This window comes from Cavia porcellus, unplaced genomic scaffold (assembly GCF_034190915.1).
Source record: "Cavia porcellus strain 051 isolate PalLab524CR breed Dunkin Hartley unplaced genomic scaffold, mCavPor4.1 scaffold_27, whole genome shotgun sequence".
Taxonomy (NCBI): domain Eukaryota; kingdom Metazoa; phylum Chordata; class Mammalia; order Rodentia; family Caviidae; genus Cavia; species Cavia porcellus.
In genome coordinates this window covers 49547782-49559627 of record NW_026947510.1, presented here as the reverse complement: position 1 = coordinate 49559627, position 11846 = coordinate 49547782, and the positions used below count along the sequence as shown (strand labels likewise).

Sequence of the window (11846 nt, the reverse complement as noted above, 5' to 3'; positions counted from 1 at the left end):
GAGAAGCAGAGGTAGAAGTTTGCCAAGTCACCTGTGATGACAGAAAACTAGGACAAGAAGCTCTGGATCATACGTGGCTTGAGGTGAGCCGAGGAGGGTGGCAGAGCACTGCCACTCCTCCTGAGCCTGGCACAGCAGGGTCCTGGTAGACGTTCATTTCTTGTTCTTTCTTTTGCTTCCCCTGCAATCTCCACAGCACATTTCTGCTTATTAGGGAGTAATGTGGGTGTGCCTGTTCCTTAGACCCTAAAAAGTCCCCTCCTACCACAACAGATGATGGAAGGTCACATCCCAGCGGCAGGGATCTTCTTAGTCTGCAATTTCAGCATCAGGCACACAGAGGTCACAAAGATGTTTGAACAAACAAAAGAAATGGATAAAGCCTGGTGAGAGTTAAGACGAATGGAAATTCCTTCTTGCTGAGCGAATCAGCAAGACAAAGCTTTATGGTAACAGAGTCACTGGAACAGGCCCATGAGTAAGGCAGTACCCATAATGTCTCAGGGCACAATACCGCACTATTCGGAATTTATAAACTCACATTTCCCCCAGCCTGCTCTCTCACAATGGGACTTCTAAACTGTTTTTCAGGTTTAATGTTGTCGTGCAACTTTTTAAGGCAATGATGAAAGCACTAAACGGGACACAGTGAAAACTGTTGTCCGAGGGTAGCCTCTTTTGAAGGTATTCTTTTCCCCATTAACAGGTGTCATATTCATATCTATACTGTCCTCCCCTCTGAGCTTGCTTTACTAACACTAGAAGAGCCGGAAGGATTCCAACAAGGCACCAAGAGTTCCAGACAGCAAACAGAATCACAGTGGCCGGGCAAGTCGGTGAGTAAAGATTAGCTTCAAGTAAAGCACCTGAGGGGAACATTCATGGCGAAGGAGATGGAAAAGCAGATTCCTGTTTGACCTTTATGCTGCTGGTGTTTATGCTGTAGGCATTTATGACTTCTAAACAAGGGACGAATGTCAGCACTGTAATTCGTGTGTAAACAGCACATGTGGATTTGAATAGAGAAAAAACGATAGTAGGGAGAGGCCAGTTAAGAACTCAGTGAGTGGGGGCTGGGGATTTAGCTCAGCGGCATAAGCGCCTGCCTTGCAAGCAGGCGGTCGTGAGTTCGATCCCTGGTACCAATGAAATAGACAAAAAAAAAAAAAAAATAAAGAAAAAAAAAAAAAAAGAACTCAGTGAAAAGTTTAAGTGAGCAATAATGTGTATTATCATTGTTTTAAAATTGCATACACTTTTCAGTCATTTAGTACTTGTGCTGGTGCATGCATTTACATATATCCTCATTATTTACCGCAGCACTTCATGGCAAACCAGCATCTGAGCAAGACCTCCCATCTTTCTGTAATTTATAGCAATGAGATAGTATATTAGATGCACATTCTCTAATAGCTTGTCTCTTCAACAGCACATAAGGAAAACTGGTAACCACTCCACACATTGTTTACTATTCCTGATAGACAGGAACCAGTCTTTAGCCTTAAAAAATAACAATAATGCTTTTCCTCCACATGCTCTGGGAATTCTCAGATTTGAAAGAAAACCAAAAGCAATCTGCCTTTGGACATCGATGCAGTAATGTCTGGTTCATACAACTTGGGATGTTATAAACTCACATTTCACCCTGTGAACTTACATGCATTACCACGGTTTACCTCAGCCGTCTGAAACCACGCTTCTGATGAATGGTTTTCAAGGGTCTCACTCCAGAAATATTAGAAAAAGATAGCTCAACACATTTATCGATGATGACATTAAAGCCTGGTTTTTCTTTCTTCTTTTTCTGCGTTTGGTAGGGTTTCTCACTTTGTTTAGGAAAATAAAAAATTAGACCAATGATTTTTCAGCTTTTCTCTCTGAGACACGAATAATGGAGGATAATCACACTCATAATATATTCTCGTAAGAACTAACTGCACTGAGAAAGCATGTGATAAGCCAACTTGAGAAGCCTTGTGCTTGGGATAACCTCAACAGCACTAAAAATTGAAAAACCGATTGGTATAAAGTACCTTAGTTACAAACAACTTACAGATACCCTCACAACTAAACATGGCAACACTTTGCTTCCCTGAAAGCTACTAGACTCCTCCACACTGTCACCATCAAGCATTTTTTCAGTGTGTGCAAGGCACGTATGCACATTGAAGCCTACGTCAGAGAGATGCTCATTTTTCCATTATTACCTCTGTTTGTTGAATATTTACATTTCCAAACTATCAGAATTCCACAGATCGCATAGTGTATGTTCTTTGGCTTTATTGATGTACCATGCTCAAACATGACAGATTTTTCACCCAGAATATTAGATTGGTTATTGAGAGTTAATTTTGTTTGGTTTGTTTCACTGAAACTGATTTGAGACTAATAGCTTTTCTGAAGCATAAAGAAAAAACAAGAAATATTCAAGATAGGTTCCAGGGTAGGTAAGTGCCTGTCACATAAAATTGTGTGGAGACTGAGCTCGTGATTTTATGTATAACAGAATTCATTTGGGTAATCCTGCTATTAACTTTTTAAAACAGCACAAACTGTACAGTACTCAAAGCCCGCAGACACAGCTGAAGGGAATATGTATTTGTTCTTGCTTGTTGACGGAATAGTTGGTTACAGGATGACTTGCTGAAAATACATATTTATTGTGTTTTAGTGTGTTTTCTTGGTTGATCACATTCGTATTCATTCTGACACATGTCAGAATGCATCTGAGGAATTCTTTACTTTCTTATTTAATAAATATTTGTGAGTGTCTATTGTGGGTTCCAGTGATAGGAAATTCATAGGAGATAAAATAGACACAAATCCCAGCTCTGGTGTAGCTTAACTTCTACTTCAAGGAGGACAGACTGTGAACAAATAAATGAGTGAAACATATTGGATGGCAGATGGTGGTAAATTTTAGGAAAAAACACAAATGAAAAAGAGTTGGGATATAAATCGCTCTTTAAAAAATAAGGTGGTCAAGGAAGACTTCACTGAGAAAGGACATTCCAGCAAAGAGCTGAAATGGGAAGAGAGCAAATCATGTGGTTTTATGGAGAAAGAAATTCAAGCTAGGAAGAATAATACATTCAAAGGCCCTGGGGTAAGTATCTGCCTGTAATAATGTAGAAGCAAAAGATCACACCAAGGGAAGAAAAATAGGCATGCAATTAGAAAGGTAAGGGGCCTCGTGTGGCATTTGAATAAGATGAGAAGCCATTGGAGGTTGTAAAGAGTGACAAGATTTTATTGTGACTATCTTGGACATTAAAGGAGAGTAGACAATAATGTGAGGTCACTGATATGATGGCTTTCAGGAAGCCAGACATTTTATGGAGTTAGGCTAAGGTTCAGTGGTCAAATTAAGGCTGTAAAATGTCATAGCAGTGGTGGTTTGGTTTGTTTCTGAAAAAAAAAATGAAGGAAAAAAGGAAGCAGAGAAGAAGGAAGAGAAGCAGAGAACAAACTAAGAAAAGAAGGAGGAAGAAAGAAAGAGTAAAAAAAATGAAAGTGATCAAGAATTGTCAAGGTATTGACAAGAGAAGCTTTCATTACAGCAGTGTAGCCTGTTCTCCTGGTGAGCAAAAACAGTTTGGTGACAATATGGTGCTTTTATAATCATAACGAACACACAGCAAGCCTTCAAGCCAGGACAAGATCTGCTACCCTGTTTGTCAGTTAAACTGTCTGCAAAGTACATAAAAATTATATTTGGAAATATTTCATTGGCAACTTGGGAAATTCAATTAATTAATATTTGCAAAGTACAGCAAGATCCTCAAAAACACAAGACTGACCTAAAAAACAAGAGTTTTTAATTATTGCAAAGAAGTATATTCTTTGGGCATCTGTTTCACTCTATCCAGTACGTGAGCAATACTTTTTCCTAATTACCATAATAAGTAGAATCTGTGTAACAGGGATTCAGCCTATTCTGAAGAGTAAAATGGTCAGTTTGAAAAGGCAATTGTTGCACTGGTCTGTAAGTTCAGCCCGATTTTTAAATTAAAAGTTCTTTAGAACAGTGAGTCTCAAAGTGTGGTCCAGGCGCACCTACATATTCTGATATGTTTCCAGGAGGTCAATGGGATCAAAGAGATAAAAGATTCCTAACAATCTGGGAACGTGATTTTCCTTTTTCACTTTCATGAGTGTATAGTGGGCTTTTCCAGAAATATATGCGATATCTAAACAGAATGCAGGGACCGATGTCCAGCTTCTGTTTAAGCAGGACATTAAGGTGATTTGCAAGCATGGTGAAACAATGCCACTCTTCAGAAGACCTAAACCGACACTTTCAAAAGAAGGCATACAAGTGGCCTTGAGGAAAACTGCTCAACTTCATTAACCAGCAGGCAACTACAAGTCAAAAATGCACAAGCTAACAAACGCTGGTAAGAATGTGGAGGAAAGGGAATACAGATGAGCGGAGCCTTAGGAAAAATACAGTGGAAGCTCTTCAAAATATTAAAAATAGAACTTCCAAGCGGCCCAGCAAACCCAGTAAGCTTGAGACCAGCCTGGGCAACATGGTGAGACTTCATCTCATAATGTATATATAAATAATAAAAATTAAAAATAAATGAGTGAATTGTATGCTGTGAGAATAATGTCTCAGTAAATCTACTCTATAAGGAACGTGCCGCCTCTCACTTTTTAAAATGCAGCTTTTTTATAACCATGTATGTTAACATGCAAATTTAACCATAAAACACTGCTTTAGAATTTGAGCTCAAAGAGAATAGAAATGTTTGTTTGTTGTAAGCATTTCTGCATCCCAAATATACCAAACAATGCCTAGCATATAAGAAGTGCTCAGTAACTATAAATACGTGGAAAGATCAAGATATATTATTAGCATATTAGTGTAACTACTATGAATGCCTTAAGGGTCTGTAACAAATGGTAATGTTTGAGTTTGTTAAGATTCGGACATATATTAAGGGTAGAATTAGTTTATGCAGATGTGAGAATGGTTCATAAAAAGAATTCAGAATAAAATAAAAAGATCATTTATTTTTCAATTTACAACCTCTCTACATTGACAGACCCCAATATAAGAAGTTATTTGATAAATAAGAATATCTTTTAGAGAATCTAGACAATTTTAACCAAAAAATGACTTGCTTTGTTCAGCTGAGGATACATGGATGGCAAATGAGATGCCTGTTTTGAAAGGGTTAATGCCCCTAGATTCCAGAATGTTAAACTGATGTGCACAAATAAAACTCAATAGTCATGCATCACTTAATGATGAGAATGCCTTCTGAGAAATGCCACAGTATGTGATTTTATCTTTGTTCAAACACCACAGAATGTATTTGCACAAATCTAGATGATCAATGGTAGTATCTACCTAGGTATACAACGTGTACCATCATGAAGAGGTTTTGGTCCCAGCATGCAGTGCATGACTATATTTGAATACACCTTGTGTGAGTGGTATCAAAGCTCCTCACTACATATCTAATAACTGTAAGTAGAGAAGAGAAACAGAAACTAGGAAAGTGAAGCTTGTGATTAGTCACATCTTTGGGGAAATTAGAATGCAGCAATTTTTTAATTACTTCAAATATCTAATCTTAAAAATAAAACAAGTACTACATGAAATATTATTGCCTTGTATAGATTAAATAAAAGCAAAAGACCACAATTAATGTGTAGAATCTTCATCTTGGGTGGATTATTAGTCCTACTTTACTTATAGCAACTAATCAAAATATGTTAATTAAGTGGCTTCTATGTGCCAAGTTCTGTCTGGGCCTTGAGACTCTCTGGCTCATGAATTTTATATTTCAGGGAAGGCAAAATGCAAGCAAACAAACGATCAAGGTAATTTCAGACATGAAAAGCTCTGAGAATAAAAGAGGACAGCATGTAAAAGAGAGATTACACGAAGGGTAGCAGTTAGGGAACGGAGTAGGGAATGGTGATTTAGATTGGGCGCTGCTGATTTCCCAGTGAAGAGCTGGTATTAATGAAGACCAGAGACCTGAAAGGTTGGAGGCAGCGATTCACAGGAGACTGCCCCCTGCAAATAAGCGCGTGGTGTGATCAGGAGGCAAAAACTAGTTGACAAAATGGCTTGAGGGAGTTTGAATTTTATTCTGAGTCCAATGAGTAGCCATTGGAGATCTTGATCTGGTCACGTGGTCCATGTTTCATCTGTAAAATATTAATCCAGCTGCTCCATGGGGAATGCACGGCACAGGAACAAGAACAGAAGCCGGAGACCTGTTAGCAGCTGACGGTGCCCTGGGGAAGGATGATGCTGGCCTGCACTTCAGGATGGTGGTGAGCAAAATAAGAAGTAGACAGGCATGAGATAGAATTTTGTTTCTGAAACAGTGTAGAAGCTTTGTCTGGATCACCGGAGTTTTGTTACTGTTATTTTATTACTCTTAAACACAAAGCTTGCAGACAGTGCGGACTTGTTCTAGCTCACAAGACCAGTGAATAAGCCAGTGCAAAATTCCAGCTATGTCTAGGCACCGCTATCGCCATCCACAAAGTGCCCTACCTAAGGTCTTTTTTCCTCCCAGTCTTTTCTGCATGTAACAGCCATTCTAATCTTCCTCAAACACTGCTTTCATCATGTTTACCTTGCTGATAAGCCGGTGTGTGTATTCACAGAGTTATTGAGTAATTGCAGTAACTGGGCTGGTATGGGTGGGTGGGGTTTACATACCTGAGATACATCTCTTGCCTCTAGGATGTTAGAGTTTACCTGTGGGGACATCACTAACCCCTATGAAGTAATGGAGAGTGTCTTAGTCACTTCTGGGTAATTGAGATAAAATACCTAACACAATTTAAAAGAGGAGAAGTGTATTTTGGCTTCCAGTGTTTAGATGATTCAGTTCATCCTTGGTGAACTCTGAGGCAGGAAGGGCATGGTACAAGGATCTGGGCACCAGAGGGCTGCTCATCCCATGGCAGCCACGAAGCAGAGAGAGAAGGGAGGCATTGGGGACAAGAACACCCTTCCAGGTCACACCTCAGTGACCCACCTCCAACCAGGTCCCACCTCCTGACAGTACCTTCAGCTGTGAACTCACCAGGGGACTAATAAGCTGATTTTTATGTACCCATGGGTACTCACAATCTAATCATCTTCTACACACTTGAGAAACTGGGGAGACCTTTTAGATCTAAAGTGTAACAGAGGCAAAAATAAAAAAGAGATGATGTAATTAACAGGGTCTTCATAAAAATGACTTCTATAACTTGAAAGAAAGAGAATTTCAGCAAACACAAACAAAAAAAGGTGTTGGCTAAGAAAGAAATAGGACATACGATATTGTTTCCATGGTAGAACGAGAGGATTCCCTTGAGAAGAGAGCATCTGCTATGAGAAGTGGAGAAGCAAACTCGTTGGGTAAGCTGGGAGTGCTGGTGCACACTTATAATTCCAGCACTTGGGGAGGCTGAAGCAGGAGAACCACACTTTTGAGACCAGTTAGACTGTACAGCAAGACCCTGCCTCAAAAAAGAAAAAAAAAAAAAGGCTACCAGGTTTAGTCATGGGGCTAAGATGGTACCAGAACATGGATTTCTCAAAAGCTGGGAATCAAGCATTTGGACTTGATTCAACCAAATATAAATGTTATTAAAGATTTGTGGGCAAGGTTAAGTATTAGTGAAGACTTAGCTGAGACCAGCAATCATTTCACCCTGCAATTTCTAAGAATTTATCATCTTTCAGAATTCATTAGGCACTTACCTTGCAACTGTTTGCTTTGTAACATACACACCCTGTATGTGTGCAACCAGCATGGAATAGGTGCAGGGAAAACATTTGACGAGGAGGAAAGAACTGCACAAGGAATATTTAACAATAGTATGGCCTGGATTGAAAAGAAAGCTAAGGAGAGGAGTGAGGAAGCTATTTCAGAAAAATAGCTGTGAAAGAAGAAAGGAAGAAGGGGTAGATATGAGAAAATACTTTGAAAATACGACTAAAGGTGCTGTAACTACAGATAACTACAGAGGTTCCCTGAGATAGTCCACTTAGAATCCAATGTAATACAGAGTGGGGAGGCCCAAACAGAGGGAGATTAATTCTCTCATCCCAAGAAGAAATTAAAGTGACTTGCCGAGCCGTCCGAGGTCCCGCTGCTTGGACTCTCTGGAGGCACAGTTACATTGAGTTCGAGAGTCAGTGAGCTGAACAGAGAGCTGAGTTGGCAGGGTGCCTACATTGACCTGTGGTGAGCGACGGGAGTGGAGCCATTCCATAAATAGGGGGGCTCCGGCAGATGACATTCTGGGACCAGGCAGGACTGGCAAGTACAAGGGGCAGCAGGGACTTCAGTCAGTTGTTCCCTTCCCAAACAGGATTGGTGGACTGAGCTAGGCCTGGGTCACATGACCTGGCTGACACCCTATAGGTTATCTGAAATCAAGTCCCTACAGCTGTGGCACACACTAACCACACTAACCCAGTGAAATCTCAGAAGATTGACTGACCCGGAGGGAAGGTGGTGCAAAGTAATATAGTGCAGGCCACAGCAGCTTGACTGACCCGGAGGGGAGGGGCCAGCATATGCTGTCCTTGTCTGCAACTCACTAGCACACTGCAGTGTGAAGGGTCATCTAGCCAGCGCACTTCAGAAGAATTGTAACCAACAAAGAAAGAAACTGGGGCCTCCTTGGAAGAAGCAAAAAAGATGGGAAGAGGGAGCAACAACAAAAAGTCCCCAGGTCCCAACCCTGAGAACATTGACCCAGGATAGGTAAATACAAAGGAGAATGAGAACAGCAAACATGCAGTATCAGATACAGCGCCAGTGGACATAAAGAGATGTGTTCGGGACCTCATAGATGAGTTCAAAAGTGAAATATTAAGCCAAATAAAGCAAGATATAAGAAGATTAATAAAAGAGATACTAAGCACCCCTCAAGCAGACACAGATGGAAGAAAGGAGGAACTCAAACAAAGGAGAGAACCATTTGGTGATGAATATAAAAAAATATAGAATACATGAAGCAGATTCAAAGAGATCACCAGAAAATTTAAAATTCTATGGAAAGATGGTAAATCAGCTTGAAAGAAACTAAGGATAGATAATCCAAACTGGAGGACAATTTTGCAATGTGGGAGTATAAAAGGGAAAACTTTTAAAAAATAACAAGGAAACAAGCAGTAACAATACAAAGGCTAGAAGATGACAAAAGGATCTATAACTTGAGAATAAAGAATGTGAATGAAGAAGCTGGGGTACAAACAATGGAACTACAAAGGTTATTCACAGAAATAATTAAGAAAAGCTTCCCAAACATAGGAAAAGGAAATGATATTCTGATATATGAGGCATACAGAACTCCAGCCACCTAAAACAGAGCTACACCCAGGCATATAATAATCAAAATCCCAGAAATTCAATATAAGAACAGAATATTAAAAGCTGTTAGAGACAAGAAACAGATAACCTACAGAGGAAGGCCCATCAGAATAACGGTAGACTTCTTGACACAAACCATCAAGTCAAGAAGAATCTAGAGTGAAATATTCCAAGCCCTGAAAGAAAATAACCTCCATCCCAGATTGATATACCCTGCTAAACTGTATCTAGAAATTATATGGAGAAACAAGATGCTTCCAAGACAAAGAGGAACTTGGGAAATTCGCAACCACCAATCCAACTCTACAGAGAATACTGCAGGGCATTCTAGAGAAAAAGAAAAGTACTAGGATTCCAGGAACAGTGGCAGAGAGGCCTCAATGAATGGAGCAGAAAACAGAATGAAGAAGATAAGCAGACAACTGATGGCTAAAAAAGAGCATAACAAAAATGAGGCAGAGAAGATTTTTTTCAGAACTGATATGATTGATAGTATCAAGTCTGAGAGTATAGGCAACTACACTGAAGATGTTAAGACTCTATGATACACATTCTGGTTTGATAACCACTGGTTTTTGAAGTTCTATACTATATACAAAGTTGTGTTTTATTAATACTGTTATGTGCTGATATATTCAATTATACTATGTCTGATGATATAGCCAATTCTATTGGAGATAACAAGAGACAACACAGGAACCATGTTAGAACACTTTGTACAATGGTCTTATATTGTTTATTTTGGTCTTATACTGTTTATTTTGTTTCATGTGTTTACAGGAATACGTTTTGTTTTGCCTTGCTTTGGTTTGTTTCTCCCTCTAATACAGAAAGGATAGAAATACATGTTAAGACTCATGCATGTGTAGAATCTATAAACAGTTTATGAGAACTGATCTTATGACACATGATGAAATGAATAGATACTTTGAAGAAAAAGATACACTAAAATATCCAGTGCTGATCCTGGAATGTCATAATGTGAAACCCAGCAATAGTATTATTCTTTGTTCAGAGTGATATTAGCCTGCTTGGGTTTATTCAATATCAACGTAATTGAAGATATGGATAACTGCATGTATGTTTAAGTGTATAGGATTGATAACCATATTTCTAAGTTTTTGTTGGATAGTTGAACAGAACTGGTTGCAGTCTCACTGTTTGAATCCCCACTTTATATGCTCCACTTTAGTATCTTGAAAAACTATTTGTAAGAAGACAATCTGTAATCATCAACTAGTGATTTCTTACTGTTTATTTTTTCTTTGAAATTATGTATTATTTCTACTAGTTTTCTGTTTTGTTTATTCTTTCTTTAAATTAAATCTTAAAAAAAAGACACTACAGTACCCAATGCTGATCACGGAGTGTCATGATATGAAATCCAACAATACTATTATTCTTTGTTCAGAATGATTTTAACCTGCTTTAGTTGTTTAATCTAAACATGGATGAAGATATGGATATGCATGTATGCTTAAGTGTATAGGATTGACAACCATGTTACTAAGTTTTTGTTGGACAGTTGAACAGAACTGTTTGCAGTCTCTCTGTTTGAATTCACACTTTACATGTTCCATTTTTGTATCTTGAACAACTGTTTGTAAAATGACAATATATAAACATGAACTAGCGATTTTTTACTATTTATTTATTTTCTCTGAATGTATGTATTTTTTCTACCTATTTTCTGTTTTGTTTAGTCTTTCTTTAAATAAAATTTTTTAAAAAAATGTGCTGTAACCAACTTGAGTGATGTGTTAGTTTTTTGCAACTGTGCCAAAATACCTGAGAAAATTAGTGTGAAGGAAGGTTTATTTTGGTTCATAGCTTCAGGCTGTGGATGGCTGGTCCCATTGTTTCTGCGTCTGTGGTGAAACCAAACATCATGGTGCAAAGTTATGGTGGAGCCAAGATGCCAGGAAGACAGAGAGAGAGAAAGAGAGAGAGAGAGAGAGAGAGAGAGAGAGAGAGAGAGAAAGGAGGAAGAAGAACAGAAGGAAGGAGAGAAAGGAGGAGGACAGGAGAGGACACAGTGACAAAAAAAAAAAAACAAGACAAACCCTTCCAGGGCCACCCCACAGTGACCTGCTTCCTCCAAGCAAGCCCTACCTCCTAGTTTCCACTGAGTTTCAATCATCCATTGGATGATGAATCCGTCAATGGATTGCAATGACCCCATCGCTTCCCAGAAGCCCCATCTCTGAAAGCTCACTGCATTAAGGGACCACCCAAGTCATAAAAATGAGTGGGATTGAAATTCACTTAAAATTTTGAATCTAAATGTTTTGAAATTCCATGATGTCAGCCAGGCAAAATGGGAAGTCCTGGGGAGAGGGTATTCGTTTGGGGGAACTGAGTTTCAGGTAAGTATTTGCAATGAGGACAGAATGTTTATTTAGGAATATCCAGGAAATTTGCTAAATGACTGTGAAGAGACAGGACTGAAGTTTTGCTGTAATTTCATTCACTTAAGTGAATCTTTAGAGGATCTATTTA

At 38.9% G+C, this 11846-nt stretch overlaps 1 long non-coding RNA gene across 1 annotated transcript; it reads left to right on the top strand.

Moving 5' to 3' along the window:
- The first annotated feature begins 613 nt into the window (after nt 1–613).
- LOC134473587 (uncharacterized) lies at nt 614–11094 on the top strand. Its single transcript, XR_010043891.1, has 2 exons — nt 614–836; nt 6188–11094. It is a non-coding gene; the product is annotated as an uncharacterized LOC134473587 (long non-coding RNA).
- Nucleotides 11095–11846: the final 752 nt, after the last annotated feature.